This window comes from Protopterus annectens, chromosome 5.part1 (genome assembly GCF_019279795.1).
Source record: "Protopterus annectens isolate FY-2018-M chromosome 5.part1, PAN1.0, whole genome shotgun sequence".
Classification (NCBI taxonomy): Eukaryota; Metazoa; Chordata; order Ceratodontiformes; family Protopteridae; genus Protopterus; species Protopterus annectens.
In genome coordinates, this window is record NC_056736.1 from 763,780,858 (window position 1) to 763,799,220 (window position 18,363).

Genomic DNA, 18,363 nt, shown 5'->3' on the forward strand with positions numbered 1-18,363 from the left:
GTTGTAGAGTTTGTTTATGGCAGAGGACCACCAGATGGGCTTCCTTTTTTTGGAGGATAACATCTTGGTTCTATTAGGGATAGCATGATCCATGCACTCGTGTAAGTGCTTATAAAGTGCATTTGTGTAGGATTCGGCAGTCATACCTCTATTGTCCATCTGCATGGGTGTCATGAAGTTTGCCACTTCTGTCTTAAGAAGTGTGAAGTTGGCTTTTGAGAAGTTTTTTACGATGGTTTCCCTAATTGGGGGTGGGATGTGGATGTCTAGGCTGATTAGCTTGTGGTCGGATCTGACAACGAGGAATTGACCTCTGGTGTGGAACACCGGTTTCCCATGTTGGTAATGACCAGGTCTGGGATATTGCTGCCCCTGGTAGGGGTGTGAATAAGTTGATCCAAGGCATTGGAATTTATGAATTCTAGAAAACGTTGAGCAAAAGAGTTAGTACATGAGTAGTTTTCCCAGTTAATGGTGGGGTAGTTGAAATCGCCCATTATTAGGGTGTTGGGTTGTACCCTAACACTTTCCAGTGTATCAAGAAATGAGGAGTGTGAATCCTGGGGCATGGTGGGGGGTTTGTAGCAAGCTGCAATTTGGATTGCGGTCTTGCCCAGAGTTAGTTGCACTTGGATAATCTCGGATGCATTATGCTGTGCAACTAGCCTGGAGGTGTGGATATCCTTAATGAATATGGACACGCCTCCGCCTTTAGTGCTTCTTTCTGGGTTAGGTGGCCGAAAGGTGTGGTATGAATTGAAGCCTGGTAATGCAGGGGTGCTCTCTGGAGCTTTGAACCAGGTCTCTGTCATTGCACACATGTCAATGTTCTCCATTTTAAGGAGTGCCTCGACTGAGTGCATTTTGAGGTTTAGACTTCTAGCATTGAGTAGCATTACCCTCAGATTTTGCTTGCTTGTACCTGTTACGGTGGTGAATTTGTCATTTGAACCATGCCTAAAAAAGACACTATAGGGGTGGCAAGAGTCTTAGCCAGTATCTGGAATCCTAAGGGCGACAGGTGCAGGCCATCTCTGGCAAAGCATCGTGGACTGTCGATCATGTCGTCCCAGGCAGACAAATACTGGATCCCCTTAGAATGACGCCAGAAGCTTAGCCAATTGTTGAAGTCAATCATTTTGTCCTTGTACTGTGGTATCATTCTGGGTGATGGCAGGATGCTACTCAGGGTTAGGGTCATACCAGCCTGGGATACAAGATTGGAGAGCTCCTCCATGTCTCTTTTCATGTAGTCCAGGGATGTACGTCTCAGGTCATTCACACCAACATGGACAATGACAGTGTCATATTTGTACTTATTGTGGAGTGACCTGTGTGCATGCGTTATGTGGCGAATCCCGGCACCTGACAGGCAGCTGACAGTAACTTTCTCCTTGTTTAGTCTAGTGAGTGGAACATCAGTGTGCCTGACTATAGAGTCACCTATGACTAGAGTGTTGGGTACGGGTTTATGCCTTATGGGCTGTGGTTGAGTGGCACACTGAGTTTGTGGGCTATGTGTCATTTGGGTTGGGTTGGGGGGGGGTGGAGTTTACTTGCGTTTATGCTTTGGATGTCCCTGATGCTTGGGCAGGTTTTTATTGAGAGCCTCCGTGAATGTAGGTGTGTGTTTGGTGTTTCTATGTGTGTGTTTTGGTGGTGTAGGTTTTGAGGGACTATGTGATGAGTGTGGTGTGGTGCAAGTGTTTTACCCTCTCCTCTTGACTGTCTAGTCCAGTCTTGGGTGAAGAGAGCTTTGCTTCCAGTTTGGCTATATAAGTGCATCTCTCACAGGTTGTAGTGTTGGGTGGTAGAAGGAGAGGGTTGTCTGTGTATATGAGGCAATTGCTGCATTGCCCCAAGATGCCCAGATTCATCAGGTAGACAGGAGAAATCACTGGGAAGCTGACCCTTAGACATGCCTTGATAAGTGCTTATTTATTAAGTACAAAAAACTGCTTTCCACAAGACAAGTGAGGAAAGTTGAGTGCTGTAGTAATTTGCAGCTTATGTCGTGCTTACAATGAGTTCTGAACAAGTACTGAGTTCAAAGAAACAGATTTGAGTGCTGAAACTAGACAACTGGCTAGTTATAAGAAAAAAAACTAAGCTAGAAGGCTTCCCCCTAACAGAAGGGCTTGGGGGCTCAGAAGCCTACAAACAGTCTATACCACTTAGGAAAGGCAAGAAACAAGCTTTAAATTTTTTTTTCTGTTTCCCAGATGCTCTCTTTGTACACAGTAGGAGTGCCTGAAATCAGAATATGATCTCACTGCACTCGTTGAGTGAGCAAATGAGATGGGCCCAGAAGGAGTATCCAAACACAAATTTACAAGAGGGGCGGGCAGTTTCAAGGCCACTAAGATTAGCAGAGTCAAAACTTCCAGTTCAGTTAATATTCCTGCAACACAGTTAAATCAATTTAAATACTGTATTCTTTGAAAAAAAGTGCAGATAAAGGTACTTAAATTCTCTTATACGTCCAGTTGAATACAGCTAGATCTTAGCCGGCCAAAGCTGAGGTTTTTAAGCAGAAAATATTTCAAACTGTACCACTTAAATAGGCAAGGACATTAAATCAAAGAATGTGGCTACCCCCACACCTGCAATTACTATGAAAAAGTAAAATTCAGCAAGCAATGACTGAACAGCAGAGTCAAAACTTCCAGTTCAGTTAATATTCCTGCAACACAGTTAAATCAATTTAAATACTGTATTCTTTGAAAAAAAGTGCCGTGTTTAGGATGAAGTTTCTCACTCCTCCCAACTAATTTGATCTGGATTGATTTTTTAGGATGAAGTTCCTCACCCCTTCCCCCTAGTTTGATCTGTTTCCTCTGTTCGGTGTACTAGTGTTATCTTGCTGCAGGGGTCTTTTCTCTCTTCCATGAATTCATGCTGTCATTTGTGATAAACAATGAACCTGTAAGAGTCACTCACTTCAGAGTTCTGAACCTAGCCTGTGACATTAACAAAACATGTATCGCCCAGAGATTGCCACTTCAATGGAATAAGCTCCCACTTCACGTGAAGCAGAGCTCCTCAATGACCCTATTTAAGAGCAATTTTGACAATTGGATGGGTGACTGTAAATTCACCCTGGGGGTGGCACCTATGTCCCTCATGGACAGGAGTAGTCAGTGCTGATCATAGAATCACTTTGCTAACAATGACCATCTAATTATGGTCAATTAGGGTACACAGGTTTTTTTACATGGCTAGGCTTGGAAAGACCCTAGGGCCATTAGCTTAGTAACCTTCTATGAATGTATGAATAAGTAGTTTTGACACCTAATGATTGTTGTAGTTACCACAGCCAACAGAAATCTGTGTTTAATACTGTGACACTCAACCATCAAAAGATATGCAGCACCAGTAGGTGGACTGAACACAGGTGTGAGTGTGTGGTGTGGATTAGCTATCACGGCAGGGCTAGCTACCCGGGGGTGTAAACCTTGGCTCTAGATGATTGCCACTGCTGAAATGACACCCTGACCCCATGTTAAAAATTGGGGGGGGGGGGCTGTGTGGATGGATGGGTCACAGCTGCCTAGTGAATCACACAGACAGCACCCACTTATGCGCAGCCCAACCAGGATACAAGGATAACATTATGCCCTGCTAACACATACTAGTGCTAGTTCACAGTATTTTTATCAGACGTATGCTTTATGTCCAGACAGTATGTGAACTGCTGTGAATTCTATATTGTTTTAGTGGTACTTGCGTATTATCTCAACCAGAGTTTTGCAGTTGAGAAATGCGTATACCTGCAGGCAAACGAGTGCCTGAAACACTACAGACCGCTGCTCATAGTCCTTACTACTGGCCAAAAACTTTACATCAGTGTCAGGAGCAGGAACAAATGCATTACAGACGCATGCTTGAGTTGTCATGTTTGGTCTCGTAGTGTCTTTTGGAATATTTTCACAGAGTAGTGTGACAGCTCTAATTTGCAGTGTTATCACAAAACTAATTTACCTTGTAATGAAAAGCGGTGTGTTAACTCCTATGTAGTATTTCTGAAAGTGGTGCTGACTGCCATGGGAGTTTGTTATTATAAACCTGTGTGTGTGTGTGTGTAGGTTCATAGGTGTGTACTAGGCTAACGGCCCTGGAACCTTTACAAGCCTAGCCCATAGAAGTGCCCTGGCATTGTGCTGCCTGACGTTGGCTCCCATTGCCTCTATCAAGTAGAGTCACTGGAGTGATCCCCCAGGGTGAAATTTCTATTACCCATCCACTCATCAGGATTTCTCTTGAAGAGGGACAGCGACGTGCTCTGCTTGACATGTATGGGAAGTCTATTCCAGAGCATGGCCAGTCTCTGGGTGAGGAACCTGTAGTAGGCGATATGAGAAAGAGAATAGCTGGAGTCTTTTGAGTTTGTCCGTATTGCGCATGTGTCTAATGCCTAAGATCCTCTTTGTGAGGTATTTCTGTGGCCTCTTTAGTTGTGGCAGGTGTCTAGTGAGGTACATGCCAAATCGGGCATTATACTCTGACTGGTCTAATGACGGAAGAGTAGAGAGAGAGACGATGACCTGTTTCTTCCTGGATGCAAAACCCTTGGTAATGAGATGTGCCACACAGATGAACTTTCTGACCACAGTGGCAATGTGGTGGTTGAAGGAGAGGTTGCTGTCAACCTGTGTCCCCAGATCTCTTATAACGCCTTCAGTGTTCAGTGGGCTCCCATCGATGTGGTAATTAGTGGGAACTGAGTTTTTACTAAAGGGGATGACTACGCATTTTTTGGCGTTTGACACCAGTCATTGATCTCGGTGAGGCCTTTCTGTAGGATGTCTGCATCACTTGGGGAGTTAATAATGGCTTCCAGCTTGCAGTCGTCTGCGAACATGGATGAGCCAGAGTCCCTTTGTGTTGGCTTGTACTTCTGAGAAGTAGATGCCAAACAGGAGAGGACCTAGGACCGATCCCTGTGGCACTCCACTCGTGACTGGTCGGCAGTCTGACTTGGAGTTTACTACTTTCACACTGTGTGTTTGTCTCTGAGCCAGTTTGCAACCCACCTAGTGATATAGAGGTTGATACCTAGTTTGGTGAGTTTATCAGTAATTTCCGGGAGAGGAATGGTATCAAAGGTCTTGGCCCGATCAAGGTAGGCTATATGTACTGCCTTACCTTCATCCACATCCCTCGTGACTGACTCATAGAAGTCAACCAGGTTGAGCTGGCATGATCTCCCTTTCACAAAGCCAAATTTTGTGGGGTCTAGAGTTTGGAGATTTCATATATCTTTGTTAATCAGGTCCATGATGATGCGCTCCATAGCTTTACATATCAGACTCGTCAGGCTAATGGAGTGATAATTCCCAGGGTCTGTAGTCGCTCCCCCTTTATGGAGAGGGATGACTGTAGCAGTGTGCCATTCAGTAGTGACAAAGCCTGAGGTGAGGCTGTGACTGAACAGGGCACACAGATATGGTAACGATATGAAATAAAACTGGCACAGTTACGTCCAAATATTTTAATAAAACACACACAGCTTTCAGATTACTCCTTCAGTGCAATAGAAAAATCAATTAAATATCCAAATATTTATACTAAAATCAACTTCATCACATGATAAAAACAGCCAACCATAGAAGTATATCAATAAAACTAATTTCAAATAATTGACAAAAACATTATCACTTATAAAGCCCTAAGGTGTGTTTGTGCGTGTGTGTGTGTGTGTGTGTGTGTGTGTGTGTGTGTGTGTGTGTGTGTGTGTGTGTGTGTGTGTGTGTGTGTGTGTCTGTGTGTGTGTGTGTGTGTATGTATGTATATATATATATATATATATATATATATATATATATATATAATTTATTTTCTTCATAAAACTTGTATATGTACACCATAAAATACACACACATATATAAAATAAAAATCATACAATTCTGATGTTATTTCCTGCACAGTTGTTTGCGTTTCAAGACTGGTTTAATTGATGCCATAGAGTTAATGCCTGGAGAGCTGTCAGCTTGCAGCATAATAATCCAGTTATATTCTTTCATCTCCAAGTCACTATTTCTATCACCTCCTCTCATGTTTGTAAAACAGATATCTGTCACTCTAAACGTAAAACTATGTATATTGTTCGATTCTATAACTTGTTTAGCAATAGCATTTGTTAAAATTGAGCGATTGGTATCTGATCTATGCTCTATAATGCGTTCATGCAGTTTTCTTGTCGATTTCCCTACATAAAAACTAGGACATTTATCACAAACTGCAAGATAGACTATAATTGTAGTATTACAAGTAGCAGTACATGAGAAGGTGTATGACTTGTGTGTAACTGGATGAACAAATATAATTACTCTTGCATATAAGCTTGCATGCTGAGCAGTTCATACAAGGATACGTACCTTTTTTTACTAAATTCAAATTTACTATTACTCCTTTGGTTTAAATCTTTATAACATAACCTATATTTTAAATTCATAGTTACGATATGCAAACATAGGACGCACTGGTATTATATTATTCAACTCAGGCAAAACAGATAATATACCCCAGTTGTCATTGATTATTCGTCTAACATCAGCAGGTGGTGCCAGTTTGCTTTGTAGTTCATGTCGAACACGGACAGGGATATTATCGGGTCCCATAGAAGCTGTATTCTTGGCCTTGGACAATGCAGCTTTAACCTGTGCAGCAGTAATGCTGGGTGCCTGGCATTCTTCCGGTATTGTGATTGGTCCTTTGGGGGGGGGGGTAAAGTTGGCACTGAATCTGTCGGCCAGTATGTTGGCAATATATGTTGGCTCAGTATAGGAGGTACCATTTTGCAGTAACTCAGAGCAAGTCTGGGTATTGCCATGGAGGTTCTTGATATAGCTATAGACGTATATGTGATTTTGTTTTTAGTGTCTGCTGCAGTTCTGCCTTCATAGCTGGCTTTAGAGGATTTGATGAGGGATCTCAACTTTTTGTTGAGGCTAATAAGGAAGTTTTTCCAGTCTTGGGACTTCACCTTTTTCTGCAACAGTTTCTTCCTTCTGTTGTAGAGTTTATTAATGGCAGGGGACCACCAGATTTGATTCCTTTTTTTAGAGGACAGCATCTTAGTTCTGTTGGGTATGGCTATTTCCATACATTTATGTACATGTTTGCACAGTGCATTTGTGTATGATTCAGCAGTCATGCAGGTATTTTCCATTGGTATATGTCACGTGAAGTTAGCCACCTCTGTTTTTAGGAGTCCAAAGTCAGCTTTGGAGAAGTTTTTCAAGGTGGTTACCCTTGCAGGGGGTGTGTTTCAAGGTGGTTACCCTTGCAGGGGGTGTGGGTGAGATATGGATTTCCATGGTGATTAGTTTATGGTCAGATTTGACCAGGGAGGGATTGACTATTGGTGTAGAGCAGCGGTCGCCCGTGTTAGTAATAACTAGGTCAAGGAAACGTATGTCGACGGATCTACTTCAAGCACTGTTCATAGAACAGTTGGAGCAACAAAAAATGCTGCCTTTGAATTTGACATCACTTGTCAGCCATGTCTCTGAAACTGCTGTTGTCCACTATGTGAGTTTCACTTATTATAAACCTTTCTGTGTGTGTAAAACAGGATGTCTAGGGTTGTACTTCAGGCAGTGTTCCTACCAGATTTTGATCAGCATTATATTCTGCCTTTGAATAACACATCGGTTGTTAGCCACGTCAAATGGAAGTGTACTAAGACCAAATAATCAGAGTATATGATTCAGCTCCAAATACATCTGTTGAAAGTCATCCTTTAAGAAGCTGTGTAAGACAGGTAGGTAGTCCAGTACTTCTGTGAAACATTTAATCACTTATTTGCCTACAGTTAGTTACTTGTTTGGCTAAAGTGAAGTCTTGCCTGCATATAAAACACATAAAAGATTGCAGTTACACGGCTTTATTCGTCATTTTAGGAACAAAAATGGTTCTAGGCTCTGTGTTTTACAACGTGCAATTGATGAGGAATGTCTGCTTGCAGTTGGTTGATAACATCCTGGCTGCGTTTCTTATTTCACCCATGTGAAGTAACAGTAGTTAGGACTTTACACACCCCTGTTTTACTTAGAGATGGTCATTTCTCAGAGACATTATGAATTAAAGGAGGTTACAAATCTGGTTGCAGTAATACACGAGTACCGTTTTAGTGTACCAGGTTCCTAGGGGAAAAAAAAAGATCATTTGCTTTAAAAGTAGAGATCATAATCTTTTTTTTTTTCCTAGGAACCACTCAGAACAGAAGACACTAACTGTAGCCAAGGCAGCCAAATAAATGCAGATGGATGGCCAAGTACTAATTAGAGTAACAAGAAACAATTTCCCCCAACCTCTCTCTCTGTCTCTCTCTCTCTCTCTTGGAGCAGTTGCTTTTATGGAAGGTGAAACTAGGGCGCTCTGCCAAAAGCATTCAGTTGAAGGGTACGGGTAGACTAACAACTAAAAAACGTACGTAAGAATGATCAGTATTTACATACACACAAAAAATATTCATGAAACATTAGAAATGCTTTCAATTACAAGCATAGGTTCCCCTCCCTCTACAATTATTAATATCAATATTAGGATAAGGTTAATATTGAAATAAAACCTGTACATTCAAATTTATTTTTTGATAAAAGTCTGTATTTTGAAACATGCTAATTACTACTGATAATAGCTTTCCTAGTCTTAGAATCAAAACTACATCTCAGCTCTGTAGCTATATTTCTGTCATTATTACTCACTGGAGATGTTGGCACAATTCTCCCTCCATGATTTAAAATTAAGGGATGAAATAGAGGGATTCCAAGATAGCTGCACCTGAGTAACAGCTTGTTTCTAGCTCTCCCACTGTGAAAACAGAAACTCAGCAGAGAAGGCCAGTACACTTGTGTTTATGGGTGAATTTCAGTAACTAGCTAGTAAGTACACTGCCAGGATTCCAGGAATAAAGAAATACATAAGACCTGGAAAAAAAATGGCTACAAAAAGTGAGGAAGAAACCTTGACTAGAGAGAGTTCTGTAGCTGTTCAGCAAAAAGTAATGAAACCTTTAGACATGACTTCCAGTAACCTACAGGAAAGTATAAGACAACTGCATACAGACCTGGTTAAAATAAAATACTGATGAGTATATCAAGAACAAAAAGGTGGAACAAATGGAAGAAGCTTTAAACAGATATTCAGATGAGATGATTAAGCTGCCAAAATCAGAGGTCGAAATGAAGAAAAGGCTAGCTGAATATGAGACTGCTCAGGAAGAGTTGTTTCAGAAAATAATAGAATTAGAGGACAGAACATGTAGGGAAAACTTGAGATTTTCAGATGTATCAGAGTAGCTGGAAGGAACAGATTGCATTAAATTTATGAAAGCACAAATAAGCAACTGGACTGGTATTCCACAGCAGGACTTTTTAGTTGAATGGGCTTGTATGCTCCAAGTTTAGCTATAAAAAAGCAACCTAGACCTTTAATAGTAAAGGTGCAATCCTGCCAGCAGAAAGAGATGATTTTGTCAAAACTGTGGCAGAAGGACAAAATGCTAAAAGTGGAGACGGTAGAGTGTTTGTGGAAAATGATTACTCACTGTATACCAGGCAGAAGAGAAGTAAATTCATTCCACTATTCGGGGAACATTGAGAGACGGGTGTGAGATTCAAACTGCTATATCCAACTGTTTTCAAGGTATTCTTCCCTGGAGGGACAAAATCATGTTTAATGAAGTGGATGCTAAGAAGTAAATAAAGTTTGTCCAACAAGAACTGAACTGTGAAACAGGAGATTTGGCTTCTTGGTCTTCTGGTAGTAAAGACCACAGAGAGACTGCACCTGCGAAACCTTTTCCAGTATTTCATTGGAACATGTTGGAGAGAAGGAAGGGGGCACGAGAGTTGACTAGAAGAATTGAGAGTATGTTAGAAATGAAGCAGAGATAGGATTTGGGTGATATTGGACTTCTTCAAAATTTGTTTGCTGAATGGGGGGCCTCTACATGTCTTACTTCATGTCATTAATGTTCATAAAAATGTTTTGGGGAGGGGAAGAGTGGAGAATGCTAATCGTAAGTAAAGAAAACTACTGTATCTGTTTGGGTTTTTTTTACATGCTATTTTTTGGTGTAATGGGGATTGTAAATGTGTTGTTTTTATTTATCTCACCTCTTCTCTTTTTTTGTGCAGTTTTGAGAAACATAGGCGATGTAATCATAAAAAAAGGAAGAAGGTGAACCTAGTTTAAGGCAGCATGACAGAAATTAAGAGTGTGCTTTTTCATTCTTGCATGGGGAAATGACTGATTAGGTACATTTGTTCTAAGACAGAGTGCAAGTAAATTAAAAATAGTATTGAATATTATAAGGCCTTTTTTCTAGCGCTTCCAAATATGTATAATAAGTAGCATTTCTGCAGCTGGTCTTCATGTTTCCAAGGAGACAATCTGTTAAAGAGAAATTGGAGACAGTCTGGCGGAAGGGGATTGGCTGAGGGAAAAGAAGAAAAAGAACAGATAAATTGACTAGGACATAGTGCTCCCTGAAAACAATCAGGGATTCTCCCAGGTGTGACAGCTTTAAAGATAATACAAAACTAGTTAGACTTGAAATAAAGTTCTCTGTTTTTTTTAATGCAATGGGGATACTAATATAAACAGGTGCTTTTGTTTTTTCTTGTTCACCTTTCTCTCTTTTTCTTTGATCAGTTTTGAGAAATGTATGTACTGCAATGAAAAAAAATGAGAGGAGGAGATGGGGGGGGCAGATGGGTCTGGTTAAGAGAGTATGACAAAAGAAAAATCAGTGTACGCTTGCATAGGGAAATGACTGAGTAAAAACCCTAGGCATTATCCAGTAATAAGTTTATTACAAAGCATGTAAATGAAAAAGAATATTGAATATTGTAAGGCTTTTTTTTTTGATAAACAGTGTACCCGTAGCAGTTTTGTGTCTGGTTTGCATGTCACTAGAAGACGATTTGATAGAGAAATGTCTTGGAAAAGTGTTTACTGAAAGCATTCAAGCGTTTTCTCAACTGGGAGAGTTATAAAGATATACAAACATAATTAGCACTTACTAATGGCACAGGCAGTACTTATCCGTCTTAGCATGACTAACCTTTCTTTTTGGTTAATTTTAACTTGTCTGTGTAGTGATCACCTTAGAACTTATATTCTTATTAGGAAGCAAAAACGGCAATATTTGAAGATGTACATAGCTTTGTGTGTTGTTGCCAAGTTCATAGTTTTTTTATTTTATTTATTTATTTTGCAGTTTGTTTTCCAGGATAGTACATTGGTCCATGAAGAGCCTGTTTTCAATAGAGTCCTGGGGAGAAAAGCTCCAGAATAGTACAGAAAATCAAAGTAAATATAGACAGTAAAAATACAGAATATTAATATACAGAATGCAAAATACATACCTAATAGTACAGAAAATCAAAGTAAATACAGACAGTAAAAATACAGAATAGTAATACACAGAATGCAAAATACATACATAATAGTAATACAGAGGATACATCTGAAACAGTACAAAATAAAAATTGTTAGAAGCAAAATTATTTTTTTTTCTTTGCCAGAGCTGTAGCTTATAGACACACTAGGAGTTTATTTACAGAAAGTAATAGCTTATGGGGGGAGAGTGAGGTAGGGGAAACTATGTAGGATGGGAACAAGAACATTCCCACTGTGAAGAAAGGTATGAGTGCAGTAAGGATTTGAAGACAGAGAGACTATTAGTGGTTCAGATGAGAGGTGAGAGAGAGTTCCAGTGTCATGCTAGAGAAAAGGATAATAGCTGTTTACCTGGTGGATGGACAGGTTTGTGCAATTTTATTAGGTTTTGTGATTTAGACCTTGGACATCTGTTAGGCTGATGCATTTGGAAAGTAGAGGCAAGAGAAGGGCACAGAGAGGGGCTAAAAGTAATTGTGTGAGCTCGGATCAGTTGCTATAGGTGGGACAGTTGGGTAGCTCAAGCCAGTTCACTTGGTATAGGGAGATACAGTGATGGTAGAGAATCATTGGCCGGTTGCAAACTTTGAAATTTTATAGTAGCAGGAGGCAAGTTTGGACTAGAGGGAAGATTGTAGACTACTGAGGATAGAGACTGCATAAAGGAGGGAAGAGATAAGTTGTGTAGTAGCTAGAGCAAGCCTGGAGGGAGGAGAGATAGCGACTGTGGTGGTAAAGTAGGCCTAGTTTCTTGTGTGTTTTTTTGATATTTGCATGTATGTGGCTATCAAATTTTAGCTGATCCTCAATGAGGACTCCTAATAGTTTAGTGGTGGGGACTATTTCATGGACAGTATTAATGTGGCTAGTGATAGAGAAGGAGGTTTTGTCGAGGGAGGTGGCTCTAGGGGTAAATATTAGCTTGGTCTTGGTTGGATTGAGTGCCAAATGGTTGTCTATCATCCATTGTTCAGTAGATGTGAAGGCATTCTGGGTTAATTTTGCTAAAGAGGAAGTAGAGGTATCGGAGCAGATTATTGTTGAGTTGTCAGCATATTGGATAAGGTTGCAGTTAGGAATGGCATGGTGAAAGTCATTTATGAAGATATTGAAGAGTAGGAGACCCAGAATTGAACCTTGGGATACACCTGTGGGACTGTTTAGGAAGGAAGAACTAGCTTTTTTCCACTTGACTGCTTGTTGCCTATTTGATAGGTAACTTGTGAACCAGTTGATAGTAGAGTGGGATAGGTTAAGTTTAGAAAGTTTAGCAAGGAGAAAGTTGTGAGAGATGGTATCAAAGGCCTTTGAGAGGTCTAAAAGGAGAGTGGATACAATGTGACCAGTGTCACGGGCTTTATTAACAATTTCCAGGAAGGAGAGGAGGGTGGTTGTGGTGCTGTTGCCAGGTCGGAATCCATGTTGTGTGGGAGAGAGAAGGTTATTACTTAGAAGGTAGGGTAGAAGTTGTAAGTGGATGCATTTTTCGAGAAGTTTAGAAATGGGGGATAAGATAGCAATTGGTCTGAAGTTGGGGATGTCAGTGTTTCCTCCTTTATGGAGTGGAATAATAAATGCTTTTTTCCAGAGCTGGGGGGACATGGCCCTCCGAGATTGATCTATTTATTAGTATGGAGATAGGATAGGCTGTGGCGTCTGCTGAAATTTTTAGGAAGTAGGAGGTTATCTCATCAGGGGCATTGGAACATGGTTTCAGTTTTAGAAGTAGTTTCGTTATGCTGGAGATGGGAATAGGTTTGATGTAGAAAGGAGCAGGTAGAGAGCTGGGGTTAGAGGATGAAAAAGGGGTGTGGGTAGGTGTGTATGGGGGAGTAGAGTTATTAGAGAATGATGATGTTAATTTAGCTATAGAGTTAATGAAGAATGAGTTACATTTGGAGGCTAGTTCTAAGTCGGAGGCATTTGGGTCTGGGCATGGGTTTTCTTTTTTACCTGGGTTAAGTAGAGAGGCAATTCCATTCCAGAACTTTTTTGGATTAGTATTATAGTTGGTTTGGAGTGTGGAAAAGTAGGCTTTACGATCTGAGGTGATAAGTTTTTTTGCTTTGTTACGAAGCATTTTATATTCATTCAGGGATGTGCTGGTATTAGTTTTATGGGACACTTTCCAGGCTTTATCTTGGAGCCGCATGACGTGTAAGGTACTCTTAGTAAGCCATGGTACGGGGTTGCTTTTTGTGCGTTTTGTTTTCCATGGGGCAAAGGAATCAAGCCGGTGTAAGAAAGTTGTATTAATGTAGGTGACAGCATGAACCAGAGACAGGGTTTTTAAAGGATTCCAATTTTTTCTTTTTAATACATCTGAGAATTCATCAGGGTTAAAGTTTTTTAGGTTTTGGGTAGAGGTATAGGTATGGGTTAGTTGTAGGGATGAGGAAAGCCGATGGGCAAAGGTGGGAGTGTGGTCACCTAGTGTGTCTGGATGGATCCAGTCTAGGGTGCTCCCAGAGAGGAAGTCTTTGGAAGGTCTGGTTGTTGAGGTAATGAGTTGAGAGAATGTGTAAAGATTGATATTTATGGAGTTGTTAGGTGATTGAATTATGGCCCAATTAATGTTGAGTTTTTTTTTTGGGGGGGGTGTTGTTCTGTTTGAGGGCTTTCCAAAAAAAAAAAGTTATGTAAGATGTGACATGGGTGCAAATTGATATGACATGAAACAACTGTATAAAAGACCAACCTGCCAAACAGTATATAAATGTAGCATAAAAGCTAGAACTAGACATTTAGCAAAAGACCAGTTATATATAAAATGTTGTAATAATAACTATATAAGAAAATGATGCTTTCTGTAAGGTCTTTCATTGTGAATGTTCTTACAGATGAATATCAAATAGAGTATTGAACTGTATTTAAAAATGTAGAGTGCAAATAGCTATGCTACAGGGGAGACACCTGGAAAGAACGGAACATATGAATTTGATAAAGAAAGGTTTTCAAGAATATCTGGGACAAAGGAAAAGAGGAGCTCCAATGGTGATAGAAGAGTAAAAAAGATAATAAGGAAAGATGCATGGTACTAAAGGGCTACTGGCTACGGAGGAGGATTACACTGGCGTGCATTTACATCCCCCTAAAACTGCTGTAATGGAGCTTAAGAAAATTCTGGGGGAAATAATCAGCTTTCAGCAAGGAATATTACCTATAGGTGGGGACTGGAATTTAGTTTGCAACAGTGAAGATGTTTCTGGGGGCATAGAAGGGAAAATATAACAACGGTGGATAGATTTTTTAAGAAATTTATGAAAATGTGTGACATGGAAATTCAGTACTAGGCATTTACATATTACTGAGATACAAAAACTGGGCTAGGCTAGACAGGTTATATATTCCACAGGAACATGTGCATTTAATTGAAGATCTTGAATTGCACACTACAACTACTTCAGATCATGTGCCAGTAATAACTAAAATAAATACGCAAGGTAATGAAATAGAAATGAGAGACTGGTGCTTTTTCACCTGTTGGTTGAAAAGAGAGGAATTTAAGGAATGGGTTGTGGAATGAATTCAGGAGCTACTAGAGAAGATAGAATTAGAATTATCTTCTGAAAACATAGTGAAATTAAAGTGGAATTTAAAACTAGGTTGGGAATAAAAGGGAGATATGGTTAAACAATAACAAGAATTGTTTTAGAGGGATTGACAAATGTTAAAGTATTGCAAAATAGGGAGAATCTCACAGAACAAGAAAATGAGCAACTGCAGAATGCTAAACAGATAAGAGATTACCATGATAATATGCACAAGTTTAGAAAGACTGTTGTTAAGCAACTGTTGTTTGATAATAATTCTAGAGCACAAAAACTTTTAGCACAACAACCCAGGCAACAGAAAGTGGAAAGGGCAGTCACCAAGCTTAGGGAGCCTATAACAAAGAAGATAATAAGAGACGCCATAGAAATATTAGAAATATTTTGGACATTTTAAGAAAATTTGTATAAAGCAGAGAAATATGCAAATCAAGAAAGGATAAACAAATGGAAATCTTTAAGGAAGAATTAAATATGCCAACGTAGAGGTAGATGAGGCTGAATTACTAACAGGATAGGAAGGGCTAAGATAAAAATGGCTATGTATAACCAGTCTATAGGAAAGTCCCCAGGAAGAGATGGCATTCCTGTGGAAGTTTGGACATTAGGAGGGAAAAACTGATAAAAGGTCTGGAAGGTTTTGTTTAATAGTATTTTAAGAGGAGGAGAAGTACCAGCATCCTGGGAGAATGCGGTGGTAACGGTAATACGTAAGGAGGGTAAAGATCCATTGGATCCAGCTTCACACAGGCCCATTTCAATGCTAAACCATGATTATAAAGTGTTTGTCTACAGTGGCAAAAAGAATGGGAAAAGTGATAACAAAATTGAAAGATATGGATCAGTGTGGTTTTGTGGAGGGGAGGGAAAGATATGACAACAGAACACTGATGATCTAGAGAGAAGCAGAATGTTACGTTCTATTGGTGAGTCTTGATGTAGAGAAAGCATTTGACAGAGTAGACTGGGACTTCATGAGCAGGGCAATAGAAGCATTTACTTTCCCTGATGCAATTAAGGTTGATTAGAAGACTATATGAGGGATCGGAAGCGAAAATTTAAATGGCTGGGGTCCTCTCAGATAATTTCTGCTTGAGTAGAGGACCCAGGCAGTTGTCCACTTTCCCCTTTGTTTGCATTATATTTAGAACCACTGGCAAAGAAATTAAGAGACTCAAAAATTCAAGGATATGGTACTCGGTGTGGGGGGGGGGGGGGCTGGCTTTATTTGCAGGTGATATTATTTTATGCATAAAACCAGAAAGGGACATTACAGTGTTGCGGAACATTTTAAGACAGCTTCAGATCATTTTGGGATACAAAATAAATGAAGCTAAAACAAAGGCAATAGCGGGAAATTATGTACCCACACATGAATTGGTCCAACAGTATCCATATTTATGGGGACATGATAAAATTAAGTATTTATGGATTGGAAATGACTCTGGTGCAGCTAAGGATATTGTTGGAAGAGACTAAACAGAAAATAATACAAACATTGAGAAACCGGAAGTTTTGTTATATGGGTATGGATACTAAGATACAAGCCATTAAAATGTTTTTAGTCCTTTTATTCTTATATACACAGGTCAGGCATATTTTTATCAACTGGAGAAGTTGTGGATAGCAATTAAAAAAGAGGTGAAGGATTTTATTTGAGAAGGGAAGACAGCAAGGGTCAAGTGGGATAAGCTGATTCTACCACTAGAACAAGGCAGAAGTGGAAAGGAATGATGCTGACACAGGGACAAAGCTCAAATAAGGAGATATTTGCATTTTTGATACAGACTCTTAAGGAGAACAACCACAATCATGCAGAGTATTATATTCATAAAATAGCAGGGAGCATTATAAGAACCAAACCAGCATGAGAATGCAGAAAAGAGATTTTGCAGATAGGGATGACTTTGGTCAGGGATAAAGATAACAGGCAAGAGGTGACTGGAATTTACTGGAGAAAACTGGCAAAGGAACAAAAGTATTGGGGGCAAATAACTAGAAAGGGAAAAGTAATAGAATGAGAAGAGGCCAAGAATTTATTTGGACTATAGGTTAGAAATTGCCTTCCTTATCAAGGATTGGTATTAGAGTATAGGCAAAGAGAAAGAAATAGGGGGCTCCTAAACAAAAGACCAGCACTGAGTTTTCATAGAATCTAGAACAGAAGCTGCCATTAAAAAAGGAATACTTCGCAAAGCATTTAAAATATTACATGATAATTATAAGAATCAATCAGAGAAGCTTAGAAAGGACTGGGAAGAGAGATTGGATAAGCAATTCAGAAATAGACAATGGGGGGATATATGTATATCTCCCAAATATGCAACAAAGTGTAAAAGATGTAGGATCTTTGCCTGGAAGTGTTTACATAGATATTTTTATACTCCAAGTAAACTCCACAAATAATTTTTTTTCCTCAGGTGGATAGCAAATTATGTAGGTTTTTTGGGCAAGAAAGAGGTAGCTGGGAACATATTTTTTAGTGAGCTGGCAGACTTTAGGGATTCCCTGCAGACTGCTCTGTTGGGAGATGCTGGGTAAGTGGACTGGACTGACTGGGGAGATGACTGTTTTAAGTTATGCTACAGAATTGGAATTGTCTAGACATAGTAAAGCCTTGCTGAGTCTAATTATGGTGGCTGCCAAAAAAGCAATTACTAGAAAATGAAAATTAAAGTCTAAACCAACTTTACTAGAAGTAGTGAGTATAGTAACAGAGAAATAACTGGAATTAAGATCTTTAGAAAAGGGAAGGAGCAAAGTACATAGAAAAAATGGGACTTGTGGGAACAATGTATACAGAGCAGGAACGAAGTTTGAGGCAGGATTTGAATGAGCTATATAATGCTTAACTGACAATGGATGCTATGTTTGCATCTCCGATGTTTCATTGGTGTCTGTGATGTAAACTGTTTGCAGCTAAGGTGGTATCATTTTGTATGTTTTTCATTTATATAAATGTAAGGTTGTCTTTGTCATATGTAAAATTTTAATAAAGATGTTTACAGAAAAAAAATAAAGAGATAAAATCGGCCATCACTGTATTCCACAAAGTCACAAACAGCACTGTCAGTGACCTCAACTGGATAGTGTCTGACTAAAATGTATCCGTCAAAATATTAAATACTTCTTGAAAAGCAGAATCAGAAACAGACACTACTGCCATCTGTTTTTTCATGATGTTGGCTTTGGTGGAAAATGGATGCATACCTGTAAAATTCAAATACAGACTTACTAATAATCTTTCTTTCTGTGTTTGTGTTCATACTGTAAACCGGTTCAGCTAGCACCTTACAATATTACTAAATATCATTATATTACATGCATTGGGACTTAAACACATGGAAATGCAAAGTTGATATAAGCTCTATGCCCACTTGGGCTACTCTACACTGATACT